A 25,043-nucleotide genomic window follows, 5' to 3' on the forward strand; every position below is an offset into this window, starting at 1 on the left:
TTTTATTATGATATATTACATATCCAGAGAAAATTGGGGGAAAAAAAGCCACAGAGGGCGAGAATATATTTGCAATACATAAAACTTACAAAGGACCCATTCTAGAAGAATATATAAAAAACTCCTTTAAATCATTAAAAAGTAGGAGTACCTGGGTAGCTCAGTTGGTTAAGTGACTGACTCTTGGTTTCAGCTCAGGTCGTTATCTCAGGGTCATGAGATCTAGTCCCACGTTGTTCTCTGCACTTAGCACAGAGTCTGCTTGGGACTCTCTCTCCCTCTCCCTCTGCTCCATCTCCCTGCTCTCTCTCTCTCTCAATCTCTGTCTAAAATAAATAAATAAATCTTTTTTAAAAAGTAGATAACTCAGTAGAAAAAAGGGCCAAAAGATGTAACTTATATTTCACAAAAAGGAAAATCCAATGTCCATAAATACATGAAAACAGTTCAACTTAATTCATAACCTGTAAAATTCTCTTTAAATCATGATAATTCCACTTGTGGATAGGATACAGTGGGAAGGATAAACCAATGTTCTGCTGTAACAAATAGATAAATTCCAAAAATATTTTTAAATACATCAGTTTTCACTTAGATGAATTAAACTTTTAATGTGAAGAGTCCTCTCCAGATAAGTTGATAATAGCCAACATTTTTCTTTCCTTATTATATTTGCTAATTCTAGACACTGAGAAATTGGGCTTGGCCTAGTTTAGAGGGACTCCCCTGGAAGAAAAAAGAAGCAGAAAAGCATTAGACAACCACATTGGCTAGCATGATGGATTGGAATTTAGAGATACACCAAATAGAAAAAAAAAAGAGAGAGGGAAATAAACCATAAGAGAACTTTTTTTTTTTTTAAAGATTTTGTTTATTTGTCAGAGAGAGAGCAAGCACAAGCAGGGGGAGCGGCAGGCAGAGGGAGAAGCAGGCTCCCCTCTGAGCAAGGAGCTGGATATGGGACTTGATCCCAGGGCCTTGGGATCATGACCTGAGCCAAAGGCAGATGCTTAACCAACTGAGCCACCCAGATGTCCTACCATGAGACTCTTAATGAAAGAGAACAAACTGAGGGTTGATGGGGGGGATGGGCTAAATGGATGATGAGTATTAAGGAGGGCACTTGTTATGGTGAGCACTGGGTGTTATATGTAAGTGATGAATCACTAAATTCTACTCCTGAAACCAGTATTACACTATATGTTAATGCTTAGAATTTAAATAAAAATTTGAAAAAAAAAGATACCCCAAATATGGAGCCAGTTTATCATATGGGACATTTTCTAACTGAGTGGAGCAGGAAGCTGGAGGGCCTGGGCCAGGGAGCAAAAGTGAAATTGCATGGGGCGGGAAGACAAAGAGTCTTGCTAAAGTAAATAGGCCTGCAACAAACACACAGCAGTTCTCCCTCCCAATAAATTCGCCAGATTTCATATCTGTATGAGAAGAGAAGCAAAAGATTAAGTTTAAAACGTAAAACTTTCCAAAGAAATTTTGAGAGCTGAGAAGACAGAGACTCACCAGTCTTCCAGTCAAAAGCCTGGAATGGTCACACTAAAGGATGGGGCTGGGCTGAAAAGGTAGAGTGAAATCTCTTGTGGTTTCATGTTGTTCAAACCTCTGAATGAATGTCCAGGAGGGTGTTAGGCTTCTCCCACAGTAGGTCAGTCTGCAGACTTACTAAAATTCCAATTAAAAGCTTAGAGGCCCCTTCTAAGGATCAGGGATAAGTCAGAGATGGACTGAGTTTCACTATAAGTATAATTCAGCTTTCACCTAGTTCATTTCCAGATTGTACTGAAGTGATCTTTACCTTAATTCATTTAGTTAGCAGAGAAAAGAGTGGACTATCCCTGGGAGAAAATAACATCACCAGTACTCTCTATGGTCACATTATACAAAATGTCTGCATATAATTAAAAATTACAATACACATAAAGAGAAAAAATGACACCAACAATCAAGATAAAAAACAAACAGAGCCAGAACCACAGATGATACATATGTTGGAAATAGTAGATAAGGACTTTAAAATCACTATTAACAAATATGGTTTTAAAACTTGAAGAGATTTTTATTTTATTTTATTTTAGAAGATTTTATTTTTAGGTAATCTCTACATCCAATGCAGGGTTCAAACTTAAAACCTCAAGATCAAGAGTCACACACTCTTAGATCAATGGAACACAGTAGAAAACCCAGAAATGAACCCATGACACTATGGTCAAATAATCTTCACCAAAGCAAGAAAAAATATCCAATGGAAAAGAGATAGTCTCTTCAACAAATGGTATGAGGAAAACTGAACAGCCACAAGCAAAACAATGAAACTGGGTCACTTTCTTACACGATACACAAAAATAAATTCAAAGTGGATGAAAGACCTAAATGTGAGACAGGAAACCACCAAAATACTAGAGGAGAACACAGGCTGTACCCTCTTTAACATTGGCCATAGCAACTTCTTACTAGTTATGTCTCCTGATGCAAGGGAAACAAAAGCAAAAATAAATTATTGGGACTTCATAAAAATAAAAAGCTTCTGCCCACTGAAGGAAACAATCAACAAAACTAAAAGGCAACCTATGGAATGAGAGAAGGTATTTGCAAACGACATATCTGATAAAGGGTTAGTATCCAAAATCTATAAAGACTTTATCAAACTCAACACCCAAAAAATGAATAATCCAATTTAAAAATGGGCAGAAGACATAAATAGACATTTTTCCAAAGAAAACATACAGATGGTTAACAGACACATGAGCATCATTGATCATCATCCATCATCAGGGAAATACAAATCAAACCTACAATGAAATATCACCTCACACCAGTCAGAATGGCTAAAATTAACAACACAGGAAACAACAGGTGTTGGTGAAGATGCTGAGAAAGGGAATCCTCTTACACTGTTGGTGGGAAAGCAACTGGTGCAGCCACTCTGTAAAACAGTATGGAGGTTCCTCAAAAAGTTGAAAACAGAACAACCCTACAATCCAGCAATTGCACTACTAGGTATTTACCCAAAAAGTACTGCTACAAAGGGATACATGCACCCTGATGTTTATAGCAACATTATCAAAAATAGCCAAATTATAGAAAGAGCCCAAATGTCCTTTGACAAATGAATGGATAAAGAAGATGTGCTGCTGAAAAAAAGAACTAATATCTTTAAAGCATCCAGAGAAAAAGAAAGAATTCTCTTTAAAAGAGCAACAATAAGATTTCAAACTGACTTTCAGCTGAAACCAAAAAGACCATGTAATGGCATCATTAAATTGCTAAACAAACAAACACCCTCCCAAACTAGAATTCTGTACCCAGAAAAAATATTCTTTAAAATAAGGTAACAGAAAGACAGAAGGAAAGCTAAATGACTTTGTTGCCAATAGCCTCACACAATAATAAATTCTAAAAGATTTTCAAGTTAAAGGAAATGATCCCAGAAGTACAGAACTACAGAAAGGAATAAATAATACCATAAGGGTAAATATGTGGGTTAGTACAAAAGAATACAGATTTTTAAAAAGAAACAATGATGTCTTGCAGGGTTTATTACATATGTAGAAATAAAACATGTGACAACAATGTCACAGAGGGAGGACAGGAAAAAATGGAGCTAAACTATTGTAAGATTCTTCTATTGTGATAGAAGTACTGATTTACTTCGACTGAATTTCCTGACTTATGTGCTAACAATTATAATAAGTCAAGAATAAATATCAACATCTCTAAAGTTTTGTCCAATTTGGTAGCTACTAGGCTGCATGTGGCTATTAAGTACTTGATATAGCTAGTTGTTGTTGTTCTTCTTCTTCTCCTTCTCCTTCTTTTTTTTAAGTAGGCTTGTGCTCAATGTGGGGCTTGAACTTAGGACCCTGAGATTAAAAGTTGCATGCTCCACTGACTGAGCCAGCCAGGTGCCCCTATGGTAGCTAGTTCAAATTAAGATGCACTGCAAAAGTAAAACTCACCAGATTTAGAAGACATAGTATGAAAAAAAGAATGTAAAATATCTCATTAACATTTTGTAATATTGATTACATGTTGAAATGCTAATATCTTAAATATATTTGGTTAGATAAAAACATTGTTTAAATTAATTTCACCTCTTTCTTTTTGCTTTATTAATGTGGGTACCAGAAATTTTAAAATTACATATATAACTGGTGTTATATTTCTGTTAGCACTAATTTAGAGCAGTGGTTCTCAAACAGGATTAATTTGGCCATCCCAGGGAACATTCAGAAATGTCTTGGAAATTTGGGGATGTTACAACCTTGGATGGAAAGATGCTGCTACTGGGTACAGGTCTTGGATGCTGGTAAACACCCTGTAATGCACAGGACAGTCTCCTGTGCACAGACAGACAAAGAATTATCTGTTCCAAAATGTCAATAGTGCTGAGGCTGAGGAAACCCTGCTTTAAAGTGATCCTTAACGTAATAATATCAAGTGTATAACTAAAAATTCACTAGTCTAAAAGAAGAAGATGAGGACTATGGGAAAGGAGAAATAAGGAAACATAGATGAAACAAATAGGAAACATAGCAAGATGATAGATTTAAATCTAAATATATCAGTACTTAAATGTACATTGACACTGATTAAAAGAAAAGTATTGTAGGAATGACTAAAAAACAAGACCTGATAATACATTGTTTACAGGAGACATGCTATAAAGATGAGAACAGGTAAAGGTTGAAAATAAACCCTAATCAAAGAAAACTTACAGCTATGTTAACATGGGAAAAAGTGAACCTAAGACAAAAAGTATTGTTAGATATAAAAGGGGACATTTGATAATGATTAAAAGTATTGATTCAAAAGCAATACACAACAAGCCTAAGTTTATATACACTTAATAACATAGCTTCAAAATATATAAAGCAAAAAAAAAAAAAAAAGAGAGAGAGAAAGCAAAAGGAAAAACAAGGAAGAAAGAAAAAGAAAAAAATCTGAATGGTCTTATACCTGTTAAAGAAATTATATTCAAAACTGAAACCCTTTCCCCACAAAAAAACCCCAATCACATATGGCTTCACTGGTAAATTATTGCTAACATTTAAGGAAGGAAATAATAACAATTTTAACAATCTCCTTCAGACTATAGTGAAAGAGTGAACACTTTACAACTTGTTTTATGTAGCCAGCATAACCCTAATTATAAAATCTGATAAAAACATTGTAAAAAAGTAAAATTATTGGCCAATATCTCCCATGAAACTAGATGCCAAAATTCTAAAAAAAAAAAAAAGTATTAACAAATCAAACCCTGTGATATGTAAAAAGGATAACATATCATGACCAAGTTAGATTTATTCCAGGAAGCAAGCATAGTTTAACATTTGAAAAATCAATTAATTTAATTTACCACATAACAGAATAAAAAGGAAAACAATACAATCATCCCATTAGCAGCAGCAGCAGCAGCAGCAGCAAAAACATTTTATAAAGTCCAACATGAATTCATGATAAAAACTAAGAAAAAAAGGGAACTTTAAAATCTGATAAAAGTTATCTACACAAAACCTACACTTAGGTTATGTCTCTTCTAAATTTGAGAAGGTGACATCAATGTTCACTATAAGCTATTATTATACTAGAGGTCTTAGGCAGTGCAATAAGAAAAATTTTGCAATGTATGAAGATTGGATAGAAAATAAAAGTTGTATTTAAAGATAATATGATTATATATTGCAAACCCAAGAAAATATACAAAATATAACTGATTTTGGCAGGGTATCTAGATGCAAGGTTATTATGTAACAATTAATTGTATTTCTATATATTAGGTATAAATAATGGAAAATAAAATTTATAAAGCTACACCATTGACAATAACATGAGCAAAGTAAATACCTAGGAATAAATCTAACAAAGATGTGAAAGGCCGCTATACTGAAAACTATAAAACATTTCTTAGAGAAATTAAAGACCTTCATAAAGACAGATAATTCATGTTCACAGAGAAAAAAACCTTCAATATCATTAAGATGTCAATTCCTCCCAATTTTATCTATGTGTCACAGTCCTAATCAAAATCCCAAAAGGTTTGAGTTTTGTGAAGATTTAACAAACTGATTCTAAAATTTATATGGAAATGCAAAGGACTTAAAATAGCCAACATAATCCTGAATAACAAGATTTGAAGATTTACTTTAAAGGTACATTAGTTAATACACTGTGGTAGTGGCAAAAGAATAGACATTTGTGTCCCTCCCCCCATTCATATGTTAAAATTCTGACCTCCAGTATGGTAATATTAGGAGGTAGGGCCTTTGGAATATAAGTAGGTCTTGAATGGAGCCATCATAACTGGGATTAGTGGCCCTATAAGAAGAGACAGGAGAGTTTGCTCCTTATTTCTTTGCTCTCCTCTATGTAAGGATACTAAAAGAGTGCTATTTGCAGACTAGGAAGCAGGCTCTCACCAGACACTGGCTCTGTGGGCATCTTGATCTTGGACCTTCCAGCCTCCAGAACTGTGGGAAACAAATGTTTGTTGTTCACACCAGCCAGTCTATGGTAATTTGTTATAGCAGTCTGAACTAAGACAATAGACATATAGACCAATACTGTTACAGAATAGAGTTCAGAAATAGACTCACAAATATATAGTCATTTGATTTACAATGAAGCTGTAACTGCAATTAAGTGGCAGAAGGATTTTTAAAAAAATAGTGCTAGGTAAAGTGGACACCTGTTTGAGAAACAATGAACCTTAACCCCTATTCATACCATCTATAAGAATTAGTTGAGATGAATCATGATTCTAAATGTGAAGGCTAAAACAATTAAGTTTAGAGAGGAAAACATAGGAGACTATCTTTATGATCTTATGGTAGGCAAGGATTTAAACAGGCCACAAACACTAACTCTAAAATAAAAACTAATAAATTAAACTTAATTAAGAAATTCAGTTCATCAAAAACACTAGTAAGACAGTACAAAGGAAGGCTATAGTCCAGAGAAGATATTCACAGTACATACATCTAACAAAGGAGTTTATCCTGAGTTTACAAAGAACTCCTACAAATAAGATGAAAGGAAAAAAATTAATTAAAAAATAACAAAAGAATTGAACAAGTTCTTCTGAAAGAAGATATCCAAATGACCAAAAAAATTAAAATCATTATTACCAGGGAAATGCACTTTAAAACTACAGTGAGGGGAACCTGGCTGGCTCAGTCAGTAGAGCATGCAATTCTTGATCTCAGGGTTGTGACTTTGAGCCCCATGTTGGGTGTAGAGATTACTTAAAAATAAAATCTAAAAAAAAAAACAAAAAGCAAAACTACAATGAAATACCAGTTTGCATCCACCAGAATAGCTAGTAATGTAAAAGACTATCAAGTATTGATGAAGATATGAATCAAATAGAAATCTTTTCCCCCCTCCCACATGTTCATCTGTATTGTTTCTTAAATTCCACACAAGTGAAAGCATATGGTATTTGTCTTTCTCTGACTGACTTATTTCACTTAGCATAATACACTCTAGCTCCATCCATGTCATTGTGAATGGCAAGATTTCATCCTTTTTCCCATGGCTGAGTAATATTCCATTGTGTATATATACCACATCTTCTTTATCTATTCATCAGTCAGTGGACATTTGGGCTCAAAAAGAGAGAGACAGAAAGAGAGAGAGACCATAAAAGACTCTTAAAGATAGAGAACAAACTGATGGAGATTGATGGAGGGAGGTGGGTGGGTGTTGGGCTAGATGGGTGATGGGTATTAAGGAGGGCATTTGTCATGTTGAGCCCTGGGTGTTGTATATAAGTGATGAATCACTGAATTCTATTCCTGAAACTAATATTGTGCTGTGTGTTAACTAACTAGACTTTAAATAAAAAATTGAAGGAAAAAAAAAAAGAAATCTTATACATTGCTGGTTAGTGTGTAAATTGGCATAACCACTTCAGAAAACATTTTGGCAGTAACTATTAAACCTAAACATCCAATTTCACTCCAGGAGAATCCACCCAACAGATCTAATGAAGAATGCAAACAATATATCAACACATCCAAAAAAATCTTTATAGTAGTTTTATTGTAACAAAAAACTAGAAAACAATGTAAATGTTAGTGAACAGTAGAATGGATACACAACTGTGATAAAATCATAAAAGAGACTACACAGCAATAAGAAAAAACACTAGTATTACATGCATTAACCTGGGTGCATCTCACAGATTTTGTGTTGAGTGAAAGAAGAGAGTCTTAAAAAAGCACAAGAACAGGCAAAACTAGGGGCGCCTGGGTGGCTCAGTTGGTTGGGCAACTGCCTTCGGCTCAGGTCAGGATCCTGGAGTCCCGGGATCGAGTCCCGCATCGGGCTCCCTGCTCGGCGGGGAGTCTGCTTCGTGCTCTGACCCTATCCCCTCTCATGTGTTCTCTCTCTCTCATTCTCTCTCTCTCAAATAAATAAATAAAATCTTTAAAAAAAAAAAGAACAGGCAAAACTAATGAACTAAAACATATGATAATATGTTAGAATAGTGGTTACCTGGGTAAGGGGTGGTTATAGATAGGGAAGGGGTATGAGAAAACCTAGAGTGTGGGAAATATTGCACATCTTAATATGGGTAATAGTTAAAAAGGTGTTTATTTTTAAAACTCTAAGGACTCCACTAAAAAACTACTAGAACCGATAAATGAACTCAGTAAAGTCACAGCATATAAAATTAATATATAGAAACCCATTTCACTTCTATACACTAATAATGAAGTAGGAGAAAAATTAAGAAAATAATCCCATTTACAATTGCACCAAAAGAATATAATACCTAGGAATAAAGTTAAATGAGGAGGTGAAAGATCTGTACTCTGAAAACTATAAATCACTGAATGAAATAAATTGGGTGGGGGGATAGGGTAATTAGATGATGGGCATTAAGGAGGGCACTTGATGTAATGAGCACTGGGTGTTATATGCAACTGACAAATCACTAAATTCTACCCCTGAAACTAATAATACACTATATATATGTTAAATAAATTGAATTTAAATAAAAAATTAATAGAAAGAAAGAAAGAGAAAGAAAGAAAGAAAGAAAGAAAGAAAGAAAGAAAGAAAGAAAGAAAGAAAGAAAGAAAGAAAGAAAGAAAAAGAGTTCAGGGGGAAAATGCACATTGAAAAAAAAAAGAAATAAAGAAATAAATTGTAGATGACACAAATGGAAAAATATTCCATGCTCATGGATTGGAAGAACCAGTATTGTTAAAATGTCCATATTACCCAAAGCAACCTACAGATTTGATGCAATCCCTGTTAGAATACCAAGAACATTTGCAACCAAACTAGAACAAATAATACTAAAATTTGTATGGAACCACAGAAGACTGAATAGCCAAAGCAATCTTGGAAAAGAACAAAACTGGAGATACCACAATCCCAGATTTCAAGATTTACCACAAAACTGTAGTAATCAAAACAGTATGGTAATGGCAAAAAAATAGACACAAAGATCAATAGAACAGAATAGAGAGCCCAGAAGTAAACTCACACTTACATGGTCAATTGATCTATGACAAAGGAGTCAAGAATATACAATGAGGAAAAAACAGTCTCTTCAACAAATGATGCTGGGAAAACTGGACAGCTACATGCAAAAGAATGAAACTGGACCACTTTCTTACACTATACACAAAAATAAATTAAAAATGGAATAAAGATGGTAAACGTGAGACCTGAAACCATTAAACTCCTAGAAGAAAACATAAGCCGTAATTTCTTTGACATCAGCCATAGGAACGTTTTTCTAGATATATCTCCTCAGGCAAGGGAAACAAAAACAAAAATAAACTATTGGGACTATATCAAAACAAAAAACTTTTTGCACAGTGAAGGAAATCATCAACAAAATGACAAAGCAATCTTCCAAATGGGAGAAGATATTTGCAAATGATATATCTGATAAGGGGTTAATATCCAAAATATATAAAGAACTTGCACAACTCAACACCAAAAAAATAAATAATCCTATTAAAATGGGCAAAGGACCTGAATAGGCATTTTTCCAAAGAAGACATACAAATGGTCAACAGACACATGAAAAGATTCTCAACATCACTAATCATTAGGGAAGTGCAAATCAAAACAACGAGATATCACCTCACACCTGTTAGAATGGCTAGAATCAAAAAGACAGAAATAACAAGTGTTGGTGAGGATGTGGAGAAAAAAGAACCCTCGTTCACTATTTGTGGGAATGCAAATTGATGCAGACACTGTGAAAAACAGTATGGAGATTCTTTTAAAAATATAAAATAGAACTTCCATATGGTCCAGTAATTTCACTACTAGGTATTTACCCAAAGAAAACAAAAACACTAATTCAAAAGAATATGAACCCCTATGTTTATTGCAGCATTATTTACAATAGCCAAGACATGGAAGCAACCCAAGTGTCCATTGGTAGATGAGTAGATAAAGATGTGGCACACATATATAATGGAATATTATTCAACCATAAAAACGATGGAGATCTTTCCATTTGCAACAACATGGATGGATCTAGAAGGTACAATGTTTAGTGAAATAAGTCAGACAGAGATAAATACCATATGATTTCCCTTACATGTGGAAATTAAAAAATAAAACAAATGAACAAAGAAAAAAGAGACAAATAAATAAACAGACTCAAATATAGGAAATCAACTGGTGGTTGGCAGAGGGGAGGTGGAGGGCGGGATATGTGAAACAGATAACAGATAAAAGGGATTTAGAGTACACTAATCATGATGAGCACTGAGTAATGTATAGAAATGTTGAATCGTTATATTATATACCTGAAACTAATATAACACTGTTAATTATATTGAATAAAAAATAACAAAACAGGAATAAAAAATTCATAGTTATACACTTAATATATTTTGCTACATGCATGTTATAGCTAAGGAAAAATGGTAGGATGGCTATCATTAAACATCTGACAATGTGTCATATTCAGAATAAATAATTTATAGGATTTCATTGAAGATACTTTTTTTTTTAAAGATTTTATTTATTTATTTGAGAGAGAGAGAATGAGAGACCGAGAGCATGAGAGGGAGGAGGGTCAGAGGGAGAAGCAGACTCCCTGCCGAGCAGGGAGCCTGATGTGGGACTTGATCCCGGGACTCCAGGATCATGACCTGAGCCAAAGGCAGTTGCTTAACCAACTGAGCCACCCAGGTGCCATCACTGAAGATACTTCTTGACTTGGACTTTGTCTTTCCAGAAATATTTATTAATTCTACCAACAGGCTTCTGTTTACTTGTTATACCTAAGTATTTAGTGTTTTTAATAATATGCCACACACTCTTGAAACTTTGCCTTTGCAAATGCTGTTCTCTGCCTAGAATATTCTTTTCACCCTATCCTACACCAAATTTTCCTGAATACTTTACATACAATTTAAGTCTTGATTCAATTAGTATCTCATTCAAAAAACCTTCCCAAGCCATCGGAGGTACAGTTAGGATACCTCTTTGCTATGTTTTTGCATACCTTATCATAGCATTTTCAAACTATATTTTAAGTTTTTGTTACTTGTATGACTCACTAAATTGTAAAGTCCTTGAGAACAACCATGTTATGTTTTTTTTAAATATTATTAATACATAGCATAGTCTGACATAAATTAGGCACAGTAAAAGTTTTTTTAAGTGACTGAACAAGAAAACAATTAGGGAAAATCCTGGTAGGCTACTGTATTGAGTTTCTTCTATATGTTTAAGGTAGAGTCTGTGGCTTTTCTATTACCCAGAAGCTCAAAAAACACAACTCCATAATTCCTGACTTGAATACTACAAGGATGGCATTAAATTTACTTCCTTCAGGGAGATATTTAAATATAGAAAGTTGTTTGTATTCCCAAAAACAATTTTAGCTGTCAAGTGATTTAAATAGAGGATAGATGATTTTGCTCAAGGAAGGCTCAATAATCAGTAGATACACAATCTTTCCTTAAGAGTAATCAGGAGAGGGCGCCTGGGTGGCTCAGTCGTTAAGCGTTTGCCTTCAGCTCAGGTCATGATCCCAGGGTCCTGGGATCGAGTCCCACATCGGGCTCCCTGCTCGGTGGGAAGCCTGCTTCTCCCTCTCCCACTCCCCCTGCTTGTGTTCCTGCTCTCACTGTCTCTCTCTCTGTCAAATAAATAAAAAATCTTAAAAACAAATGGGCAAATAAGGCTAATATAGCTTGTTCATATGATCATTCATTATGAATAGAATGTCATTAAACATTAGAAGATACAGAAATTATTGCCTTCATAGCATCTTTAAAGTTCATTTATCATATTAAAAAATTTTTAAATAACCATCTTCATTTCATTATTAAAGCAGTACTTTCCTAAAATATTACATACAGAGTATATAGGATTAATTATCTTGTACCAAAATGATGGGCATTTGATTGACAATTTGTGCATAATACAGCCTAGCTGTATTACTGTAGTATAATATACTCTTTATCTTTAAATCAGCAAAAGATGTTGCTGTATCACACCAAAGCTTATTGAAACCATGTGTTTGGTCTCTATATTCATTTTTAAAGTAGCTTTTAAATTGTAAAACATTAACTTAGCAAAGGTATAGTCAAATGTGTTTTCAAGACATGATTATTGCCCTTATTTCATTATAAATCTTTTTTATTAAAATTGGAATTTGAAGCTAAAACCTCTCAAAAATCAATGTAACAGATCACATGTTAAAATCTATAGCAGCTGCTTACTTTGGTGTAACTTATATTTGAGATTGCCTCATCCGTTACATTCTTACTGTTTTTTTTTTAAGTTTTTATTTTAATTCCAGTTAGTTAACATACAATGTTATATTAGTTTCAGGTGTACACTATAGTGATTCAGCACTTCCATACGTCACTCTGTGCTAATCACAAGTGGACCCCTTAATCCCCATCACCTGTTTAACCCATCCTCTCACCATCCTATTGGTTTTTTTTATTATGTTATGTTAATCACCATACATTACATCATTAGTTTTTGATGTAGTGTTCCATGAGTCATTATTTGCATATAACACCCAGTGCTCCATGCAGAACGTGCCCTCTTTAATACCCATCACCAGGCTAACCCATCCTCCCACCACCCTCCCCCTAGAACCCTCAGTTTGTTTTTCAGAGTCCATCGTCTCTCATGGTTCATCTCCCCCTCTGATTTCCCCCCCTTCATTCTTCCCCTCCTGCTATCTTCTTCTTCTTCTTCTTTTTTTTTTTAACATATAATGTATTATTTGTTTCAGAGGTACAGATCTGTGATTCAACAGTCTTGCACAATTCACAGCGCTCACCATAGCACATACCCTCCGCAGTGTCTATCACCCAGCTGCCCCATCCCTCCCACCCCCCACCACTCCAGCAACCCTCAGTTTGTTTCCTGAGATTAAGAATTCCTAATAACAGTGAGGTCATCTTATTGGTTTTGATAGTGATCTGATGTGTTTTTTTGTTTTGCTTTGTTTTTTGTTTTTTACCAATCCTGAGAACAAAATCTGGTACAGTTTAGTCTAAATAACTTATGATGTTTTAATAGCAGGAAATCCTGTTGCTGAATTTGTTAATATCATCTACTTCTACTAGGATTTTAATAGTAATTTTGCTCTTGTAAACTTAAGGTCAAGAGTATTATTTGGGAATGTGTATGCAAAACCAAATTTGGAAGTAAATGAACTACAGCAAACTTTTAACAGAAATGCAACTTGAGAATTTAGAAATTTATCATTTTAATGATGCAAGAAATAAGCATTTCTCCTAAGAAGCCACCTGTAACACATTAAGTATAAATCACAGTTTCTCAAGTGCTGTTTTGGGACTTTTATGTTGCAATTCCAGATACATAAGTTAAGTTGATTAAGCAAGGGTATTGTTGCATTTGGGGTGAGCAAAAAAAATGATGAAAGACAGGGCTTAAAATAATTTGGGGGAGAAACACTTTGGAATTTACACTTGATGTAGAGCAAATGTAGGGGGAAATAATAAAGTAATTAAGAATTTAATGTATAGGGCGCCTGGGTGGCTCAGTTGGTTAAGCGATTGCCTTCGGCTCAGGTCATGATCCTGGAGTCCCTGGATCGAGTCCCGCATTGGGCTCCCTGCTCGGCAGGGAGTCTGCTTCTCCCTCTGACCCTCCTCCCTCTCATGCTCTCTGTCTCTCATTCTGTCTCAAATAAATAAATAAAATCTTTAAAAAAAAAAAGAATTTAATGTATAAATATCTACATAGCAGAGGATCATTAATTTACTGATCTTACTAGATTATTTTACAATTGTGGCATGAACAGATTCCCTTTTATTTAAAAATATAACAAAACAGCACCAAAAGTTGTAAATTAGAAGAAAAATTATATTTTTTAACATTAATTGCACCATATGAAATAAAGATTGCAACTTTAATCCTAGGGCCTCTTAAAACTTACTAAAAATCCTCATTATTTTTCAACATTTATAATGCTTACAAAGTATCAGTTACTATTCTTAGCATTTTATAAATATGATGTCATTAAATCCTTATAATAAAGACATGAAGTAGGTACTATTATTCTCATTTTACAAATAAGGAAACAAATTGCTTTTGCCTGGGTAAAGCCTACAACGTATTGAAGTTAAGTAACTTGCCCCAGCTCACCAACATAGTAAATGACAGAACCAGACTTGAACCCAGACAATTGCTCCAAAGACTATCATTTTATTCACTATATGCTATGCTGCTTCCCCAATGCCTAATATTTAGTATTCAGAAGATTAACTAGTATCAAGTGTAGAACTAAACTAAAATGGAGTCACTTATGTCAAGGACAAAATGGGAAGGGTCAATGCAGGTGCATAAAACAAACAACCTAACCTTATAGGAATTTACAGCTCTTCTTGGAAATCAGCAGAGGACACCAGCCAATCTCCAAACTCCAAGTCTGTTTATACCATCTCTGGACTTCCTTGTTCCCCTGACTCAACTAACCTGATCCAAATAAGAAAGCCACTAGCTAATGAATCGTTGAACACTACATCAAAAACTAATGATATACTATATGTTGGCTAATTGAACATAATAAATAAATTTTAAAAAGAAAAAAAAGAAAAACACTAGCCAACCAATCGGCTGAAAAAGCCAAATAATTTCTGCATTTATCTCATAAAAATCTCTTAGTCTGTGAGCAACTTTGAATTCATTGCTTCTGTATCCTTGAGTTCCTGGCTTGCAGGTCAAAAGCCTTGAAATGAACTCATCTTTATGCTTTGTTTTATTCAGTAGGCAGAGTTTGGCTTTTGACACAGGAAATAATAATGTATTTTGAAATTTTTTAATTGAATGAAATATTGAAGAATATAAAAGCTAAGGGCATTTCATTCTACTAAAACTCCCCATAAATATTTGAATTCCTCAAGATCTTCAACAAATTAAAATAGAGATTTTATGTGAACACCTTCAGTGAGAGAGAACTCATATTGAGTTAGACAATTTTATTTTCAGAAATCAATTTTTTCCTGAAATCTACCTCCTTAGAACTTTTATCCTATTTCTATCCTATTTTCTAAAGCCACATGAAATTAACCTCAGTTTTTTCACAGTGTTACTTTTCAAATATGTGAAGAAACTGTGTTCTAAAATGTGTTCCTCATTTGTACTTTTTCTCCTCTGGATCTGCTCCAATCTGCCTTGTATCTTTTAAAGTACACCATTCCTAAACTGATTTCATAGTCAAGGAGTTTTTTGACTGTAAGAGAATAGCAACATTACCATTCATTCTAAATCCTGTTGCTATAGATGAATATTGACTTATTTATTATTTATTTATTTATTTTAATTTTATTTATTTTATTAGTATGCTCCATGCCCAGCATGGAGCTCAATGCAGGCTTGAAGTCACGACCCTGAGATCAATACCTCAGCTGAGATTAAAAACCAGCTGCTTAACTAACTGAGTCACCCAGGTGCCCCATATTTTTATTTATTTACATAATCTCTATGCCCAATGTGGGGCTCAAACTCATGACCCCGAGAACAAGAGTCACATGATCTAATGACTGAGCCAGCCAGGAGCCCTGACTTTTTTTGACAGCAAAAATTTACAGACTTGCATCAAGTTTATCATAAAATAAAGCCTATAAGATTTTTTCACATATATGGTACATCTAGCAAACATAATTTACTTGTGCAATTCATTTTTGAGCATAAATTTAAATTTAGCCTTATGAAATTGAATCTTACTGAAGATCAGTCTATCATTCCAATCCATTGAGATCTTTTAAAATCCCAATCGTCTTATTTAACAAATTAGCTATCACTTCTCGTTTTTCTCCATCGATCTTCATTGGGATGCTATCAATATTTATCCAAGATAGTCATTTAAATACCAAACATGAAAGAAACAAAGCCCTACTACTGACTTTTAAAAAAATTATTTACTGGGGTGCCTGGGTGGCTCAGTCATTAAGCACCTGCCTTCGTCCTGGGATTGGGCCCCGTGTTGGACTCCCTGCTCTGCGGGAGGCCTGCTTCTCCATCTCCCACTCCCTCTGCTTGTGTTCCCTCTCTTGCTGTGTCTCTCTCTGTCAAATAAATAAATAAAATATTTTAAAAATAAATAAAATTATTTATTAAATGAACTGTTTACTTTGTAACAGTTTAAGATGTATGAAATTATTACAAAGATAGTACAGAGACATATATCCCATTTCCAGTTTTCCTATTATTAACATCTTACATTGTTAGTATGATATATTGTCAAAATTAATGAAACAATATTGATACATTACTATTAAGTAAAATCCATAGTTTATTCAGATTTCCCCCATTTTCCCCTAATGTCCTTTTCTGTTCCAGGATCTCATCCAGGACATCACATTATATTTAGTACTCATGTATCTTTAGGCTACCCTCAGCTGTGACAATTTCTCAGACTTTGTTTGTTTGGTTTTTGTTAATATAATTTCTTTTTTTTTATTATGTTCAATTAGCCAACATATAATACATCATTAGTTTTTGATGTAGTGTTTAACGAGACTTTGTTTTTAATGACCTTGACAGTTCTGAGGAATACTGGCCAGGTATTTCTGTGAAATTTACCTGATGTTTTTGGCATGAATAGACTGAAGTTATGGGTTTTGGGGAGGAAGACCACAGAGGTAAAATACCATTCTCATCAAACCTTATCAATATGACTACTATCAATACTATCAGTATGACTTATCATTGTTGATGTTAGCTTTAGTCACTTGGCTTGAGCTAGTGTTTGCCAGGATTCTCCACTATAAAATCACACATTCTCTATTTCTCTCTCTTTTAAAGATTTTATTTATTTATTTGTCAGAGAGAGAGAGTGCACAAGCAGGGAGAGCGGCAGGCAGAGGGAGAAGCAGGCTCCCTGATGAACAGGGAGCCCAATGCAGGACTTGATCCCCAGGACCCTGGGATCATGACTGGAGCCGAAGGCAGACGCTCAACCAACTGAGTCACCCAGGCGTCCCTCACCTTCCCTCTTTAAAAAAAAAAAAGTCTAGGGGCATCTGCCCCTAGATACCCTCCCCAATGTCCATCTCCCCTCAAGCAGCCTTCAGTTTGTTTCCTAAGATTAAGAGTCTCTTATGGTTTGTCTCCCTCTCTGATTTCATCTTGTTTCATTTTTTTCCTCTCTTCCCCTATGATCTTCTGTCTTGTTTCTTAAATTCCACATATGAGTGAGATGATATGATGATTGTCTTTCTCTGATTGACTTATTTTGCTTAGGATTACCCTCTAGGTCCATCCACATCGTTGCAAATGGCAAGATTTCATTTTTTAATGCCTGCGTAATATTCCATTGTATATATACACCACATCTTTATCCATTCATCTGTTGATCTGGGCTCTTTCCAGCTTCATCCCTTTAAAAGTAGATCATCTATGTAAGTTATTTGGAATCGTGCATGCAATACTTGTCTATTCTCTCTCATGTATTCATTTATTTAATCATTTATTTATATCAGTATGGGCTTAAGGATGTTTATTTTAGACTTCGAGTTATAATCCAATGCTAATTCATTTATTTTGTTGTTCAACTTTTTCCAGCTTTGGCTTTTTTTAAAAGATTTTATTTATTTACTTGACAGAGAGAGAGAGAGCACAGCAAGGGGATCAGCAGAGGGAGAGCGAGAAGCAGGCTCTCCGCTGAGCAGGAAACCCAATGCGAGGCTGATCCCAGAACCCTGAGATCATGACCTGAGCCAAAGGCAGACCCTTAACTGACTGAGCCACCCAGGCGCCCCTCCAGCTTTGGCTTTTGTGAACTCTTTCAGAGGACTACGTAAGCCCTTCAACATATCCCCCTCATTATGGGTGAGTGTTTGAGCACTTTCTTATTTTCTGGCACTACTCTTTTTTTTTTTTTTTTTTTTAAGTAGGCTCTATACCCAACATGGAGCTCAAACTCCCGACTCTGAGATCAAGAGTTGCACACTCCACCGACTGAGCCAGCCAGGTGCCCCTCTGGCACTACTTTCTCTGGCTCAGACCATGTACCTCTCACCCCAGTTATAGAATTAGCCATCTCTCTAAGGCTTATCATTAGTTTTTTAATGACCGAAAGACTTCCTCAAGTTTAAAACACACCTATAACTCTTACTTCCTGAGTATTGTTTTTAATATAGTTAAGTACTCATTTTACTGCTTAATTATCAAGTCAACATGGCTATGTTGTCCACTAAATGTTGCCAAAAGCGATTGGGTCCAGAGAGTGTGTGAGCTGAAATCTAGACACAAAATATAATGGTTTCCTTATTCTAATAAAGATCTATTAACACTTTCTAATGACATTGTCCAAAGAAGAGAAGAGGTTTAGTTGATATGACTTCTTATTGAACACAGACTATATGCAAGTATGACTGAAAAGGATTTTTTTTTTAAGATTTTATTTATTTGAGAGAGAAAGAGAGAGCACAAACTGGGGAGGGGGCAAAGGGAGAGGGACAAACAGACTCCCCACTGAGCAGAGAGCCTGATGTGGGGCTCAGTCCCAGAACTCTGGGATCATGACCTGAGCTGAAGGCAGACGGTTAACCAACTGAGCCACCCAGGCTGAAAAGGATTTAAAGAATGAAGCATCACAACCTGAAAATAAGTCTAATTAAGTAAAGCTATTAAAGATGCAAATAAAATCCTAGGATCCAGAAAGGAAGGGCAATATGTAGCAAACTATTCATAATTATCCCTCTTTATCCTGGGTGGATACTTATTAGACTGATTGTGAGCCAACAATAAGTTGTATAACCTCAGAAAGACAGAGCTTTTAGAGAAGACTTACAGAATACTCATGAAAATGATGAAAGTGTTGGAAAATAGGAATTAATAGTAAAGGTTAAGGAAAACTATATTACTTTAGAGAAAAGACATATACAGGATTATTTAACAGTGCTCCTAAAGATTAAGGCACCTCTTTCAGTGCCTAAAAGAGATTTAGATATTACTGAAATAATTAAAAATAATCTGATACTGTGCATTTTTTTGGAGAGCTGAGGATCCCCTTTTGAGACTCCAACCCATGAATCTCTCTAGAGATCAAATTCAGGATGCAATTAATTTAATCACTTGGAAGCCGAGTCCAAAAATAAAACAAATCTAAAACCAACTTGTTGTTGGCATAATATGCCTTTCTAATAATAGCTAAAGGACTAAAACACCTGCACATAGATAGTTTTATGGTCAATTGTTTAATTTCCAGTTTCAGTGTATGCTACATAGGTATCTTGTATTTTGGAAAGTTTTAATGCAAGAACATGTAGGTTTGTGATAGTCATAGCCAATGCAAAAGACAAAATTACAAAATCAAAAATACTAACTTCGAAAGAGGCAAAAATATTATTATTCACAGATAAAATGATTGAATATGTAGATAATCTAAGAGAATCAATTGAAGACTTTTAGAAATGTGAGAATCTTTACTAAGTAGTTGGTTACATAATATGCAAAAATTGAAAGTTTTACTATATATGATAAAAACATTACATTGACAACCATCACCAAAAAAAAACAATCTGAAGGATGTCTAGTTATGAACTTGCTAAGAAACATGCAAGACTTATACTGAAAAGCATAAACATGATGGACATAAAGGAAACAAATTAAATAGAAAAAATATATATGTATAGAAAATGCTATCTCTCCCCTTATCAATTTGTATACTTAATACATTAACAATCAAAATAAACATTTTTTGGAACATAATACCTTCAGAAATTCTTCTGAAAAAATTAATATTGAAAGGTCTGCTTCCAGCAAAATGTTGGACTACATACTCTGAAGGGCTTTCCTACTACTGTGTAATGATATCCTGGATAAAATACAACAAGCATATTTTTTTAAAGCTTTGCTGGACATTCAATAAAGTGAAGGAAATTTCCAAGAGCCAAAATAAAGACACAGTGATGTGAAACCTGAATTGTGAGGGGTTAGTAAATTCTGAAGTGGAGGTTCCATTGGAGTTAGATGCCAATACCAACACTAATATTGGGAGGCAGAATGTAGGTCTTGCCTCGAAGAAAAAGAGCTGAATTTGAGACTCAAATAATTAACTGGAGTTCATGAGCAGAGCTAAAATAGTTCCATATTTATACCACCCTTGCTTCTAATAATTTAGAAGCAAGCATAAATCCTCTTTGAAGGAAAGCAATCACATTTAGACCTTCATGATTCTATATATTGAATTTAATAAATTGTGTGAACTCACAATACCAAACACATAAGGAAACAAGTTACCATGAGTAAGAGTCAGCAAAATGATAACAAATTTAGACCTCCAAAAACTTCATAAATTAGAGGATCAGATAAAGAATACAAAAATTAAATTATTAGCATGATATTTTAAAATTATCAATAAACAAGAAACTATCAAAATAATCAGGCAAATTTGAAAGTAAATAAAGGTTCTAGAAATGAAAAGTAAAATAAAAGAAGTTTTAAAAAATCAGTTTATGAGTTAACAGATTAGCTACAGAAAACTGGATAAGAGATATAAAATAGAAAGTAGATGAATATAAGGCAATTTCCAATAATAAGGCACAAAAAGATTAAAAAAGAAAACAGGAAAAAGAATTTAAGAGCTAACATATGTCTAAGACAATTTCAAGAAAGAATACAGGAGATGTAGTATTCCAAGAGATTATAGCTTGGAGTTTTCCAGAATTGAAAATAATACACGAATATACAGATCTAACAACCATAGCATGTACCATGCAGGATAATAAACAACCAACAACAACAAAAAACCCAAAACCAAAAAAATCCACTCCTAGATATACTGCTGACAAATTTAAAAAGCAACATAGAGGAGGAAGATATACCTTAACAGTAGCCAAAAAAAGGACAGGTACTTATAAAGGAATAATACATGGAGAAGAGAAGCCTCTTAGAAGCAATCAAGGAAGCAGAAAAAATGGAGTATCTTCAAGGTGCTTAGAAAAAAACCCACCTAAAATTGTACAGCAAAATTATATTTCAATAATGATTTTTTTTTAAAAATGCTTTTAGAGTAAAAAAAATATATGAGAGATTACTACCAAGAAACCTAAACTAAAAATCTTCTAAAGGATTAATTTTAGGAATAAACAAAATGAGCCTGGCAGAGTAGTCTACAATACATAAAGAAATAGTGAATATATATAAACAAGTAGAGAAATCTAAACAAAAATTGCCTATTAGCAACAATAACAACAAAAATAATACTTTGCGTTGTTAAAAATACAGAATTAAGAGGAAAGGACTTCTAGCTGAGGCAGAATGAAAACTTTGACATGTCCTTTCACCTCAAAACAACTATAAAACTGGACAAAATTGCTAAAAAAACAATTTTCACAGTTCTGGAAATAGGCCAGAGGGAAGCAACAAATTGAAAAGTGTTTGTGAAGAACCACTGAGTAGTTGCAGTATGTGGAGTTCTTGCTTGGGGCTGCTTGCATCCACACACAAATAGGAAAATATGATCCATACTCAGGAAAAGTGCAATCAATGGAAACTGAATCTAGGTGGGCCATGATGTTGGGTTTAGCATAAAATGACCTCAAAGCAGTTATTATAAATAAGTTCAAAGAATTAAAGGAAACCATGTTTAAAGGTTAAAGAAAAATATGATAATAATGAAGGAACAAATATAGAACATCAATATAAATAGAAATGATTAAAAAGATGCAAATTTTAGTTTGTAGATTTTATTTTAGAAATGTAAAATAATTAGAATGAAAAATTCACCCTAACCCTTCAACTGCAATTTCAGTGCCAAAAAATTAAAAAAAAAAAAAAATCAGTGAACTTGAAGCTAGATCAATAGAAATAATCCAAATTTAAAAGCACAGAGTAAAATTACTAAATAAAGATTAACAGAGCCTCAGAAACCTGTGGAACAAAATTAAGTGTACCAACATACATGTAGTGAAAGTCTTGGAAGAAGAGAAGAGGGAAGAGGGGGCAGAAAAGTTATTTGAAGAATAATGGCTGAAACCTTTGTAAATATGATTAAACAAAGAAAACATTAATTTAGATATTCAAGGAGGTCAAAAAACTACAGGGACTAAGAGAAATCTTGAAAGTAGCAAGAGAAAAAAGATTCATCAAGTATAGAGAAACAACAATATGACTAACAGCTGACTTCTCATCAACAATGATGGAGGACAATAGGCAGTGGTATGACATATTCAAAGTGCTGGGAGAAAAAAAATGTTATCACCAAATAATTATATAATAAAATTTCAGGAAAAGTAAAGGTATTCCCATATTAAACAAGACTGAAAGAATTTACTCCTAGTAGACATTCCCTATAACAGATACGAAGGAAGTCCTTCAGGCTGGAAGGAAATGATATGGGACATTAACTTAAGTCCACAGGAAGAAATGAAGGATGCTAGAACTGGTAAATATATGGGTAAATATAAAAACCTGTATAAATATCTATAGTTCTCTTTTCATTTCTTAACTTCTTTAAGAGACAAGATTGTATGAAGCAACAATCATAACATTATATTGTTGGATTTATAACATATATAGATATGTATGACAGTAGTAGCACCAAAGATGTAGCTATAATAGTTTACTGGAATTGAGTCAGTATTAACCTTAAGCAGATAGTCATGAATTAAGATGCATATTGTAATCCCTAGAACAAATATTATGAAAATAAGCACAAAATATTCAGTTAAAAAGATAATCAGAGGAATTGCAATGGTACACTAAAATGTATTTGTTGGAAACAAGAATGCAATAAAGAAAAAATATACATTAGACATTTGGAAAACACATAGCAAAATAGTGGATGTAAATCTAACCATATCATAATTAATTAAATGTGAATGGGCTAAACACCAGAGTTAAAAGACAGATAATTTAAGGCAGTATAAAAGGCAAGATTTAACTATATGCCATATACAAGAGACACACTTTAAATTTAAAGACACAAATAAATTTAAAGTAAAATGATGGGAAAAGATGTATCATTCAAAGAGTAACCATAAGAGAATCAGAATGACTATGTTAGTATCAGATAAAATATATACATATATATTTTAAAGATTTTATTTATTTATTTGACAGAGAGAGAGAGAGAGCACAAGCAGGGGGAACAGCAGGCTGGGGGAGAGGGAGAAGGAGCCCCCCCACAGAACAGGGAGCCCTATGTGAGGCTCAATCCCTGGACCCAGGTATCATGACCTGAGCCAAACACAGATACTTAACTGACTGAGCCACCCAGGTGCCCCACAGATAAAATATATTTTAAAACAAACAGGCACATTTGATAATGTTAACAAGCTCAATACATCAGGAATAGAAAACAAGTAAAAATTTACACACATTTAACAACAGAGGCACAAAAATACATGAAGTAAAAACTGACAGAGAAATTGACAATTCCAGTTTGGGGTAGAGATGTCAATACATTATTCTCAATAACTGACATAATAACCAGACAAAAATTCAACAAGGAAAGAGAAAACTTGACCATTAACCAACTGTCTTAAGGCATTTTTTAGAATAGTCCACGAAACAACAGCAGAATACACCTTATTTTCAAGAATATATAGAGGGGCACCTGAGTGGCTCAGTCATTAGGCGTCTGCCTTTGGCTCAGGTCATGATCCCAGCGTCCTGGGATTGAGCCCTGCATCGGGCTCCCTACTCAGCGGGAAGCCTGCTTCTCCCTCTCCCACTCCCCCTGCTTGTGTTCCCTCTCTTGCTGTGTCTCTCTCTGTCAAATAAATAAATAAAATCTTAAAAAAAAAAAAAGAAAACAACCTGGACTGTGATTAATAACACCTATAACTCTCTGTAAGTATATCAGAAACCTACTAAATATTTTAGGAAAATGTGTTGCCAAAGAAACTATAAACCTGGCTTGAAGAAGCCTTTGGTTGTGTCTAGGTATAAATATCTTTGAGTTTATCATACTTAGAGTGTGTTGAGCTTTTCTGATGTATAGATTAATGTTTTTCATCAAATGCAGGAAGTCTTCGACCATAATTTCTTCAAGCATTTTTTCTGCTCCTTTTTCTTTCTCCTCTCTTTCTTGTACTATCATTATGCATTATATATACATACCATTATGCATATGAGAATGCATATTTGAGATGATTCTGAGAACAGAAAGAAAAAAGAATGAAGAAAAATAAACAGGGTCTCAGAAGCCTGCGAAACACCATCAAACATATTGACATATGTATAATGGGAGTCCCAGAAGAAAAGGAGAGAGAAAGGTCAGAAAGACTATTTGAAGAAACAGTAGCCAAAATCTTCCCAAATTTTATTTAAAAAAAAAAAAATCTATACATGCAAGTAGCATAACAGACTACAAATCAAATAAACTCAAAGAGATCTGCACCTAGACACTCTATAATGAAACTGTTGAAAGCCAAAGAGAGAATCTTGAAAGCAGCAAGGGAGATGCAACTCATCAGGCAAAAGATCTTAAATAAGATTAACAGCTGATCTCCAGTCAGAAATCTGGGAGGCAAGGAGTTGTGGGGTGACATCCTCAGAGTGCTGAGAAAAAAAAAAAAGACTGTCAAACAAGTATTCTA

General features: G+C 34.2%; 1 protein-coding gene across 11 annotated transcripts in view; it reads left to right on the forward strand.

Annotated features, from left to right (window-relative positions):
• C4H1orf185 (chromosome 4 C1orf185 homolog) overlaps window positions 1-25,043 on the forward strand; it is a 206,602-nt gene that overhangs the window by 42,567 nt on the left and 138,992 nt on the right. For 7 of the 11 annotated variants that reach the window (XR_014144500.1, XR_014144502.1, XR_014144499.1 and 4 more), the window contains exon 2: window positions 18,099-18,328. The exons of 2 other annotated variants lie outside the window; for them this stretch is intronic. The gene's annotated coding sequence lies outside the window, so the exon portion shown is untranslated. The remainder of the gene's footprint in view (window positions 1-18,098; window positions 18,329-25,043) is intronic. 2 more of the 11 variants (XR_014144504.1, XM_081816919.1) reach the window with 1 other exon arrangement.

The sequence above is a fragment of the Leptonychotes weddellii genome, chromosome 4 (assembly GCF_054177405.1).
Source record: "Leptonychotes weddellii isolate Sample4059 chromosome 4, ASM5417740v2, whole genome shotgun sequence".
NCBI classification, from domain to species: domain Eukaryota; kingdom Metazoa; phylum Chordata; class Mammalia; order Carnivora; family Phocidae; genus Leptonychotes; species Leptonychotes weddellii.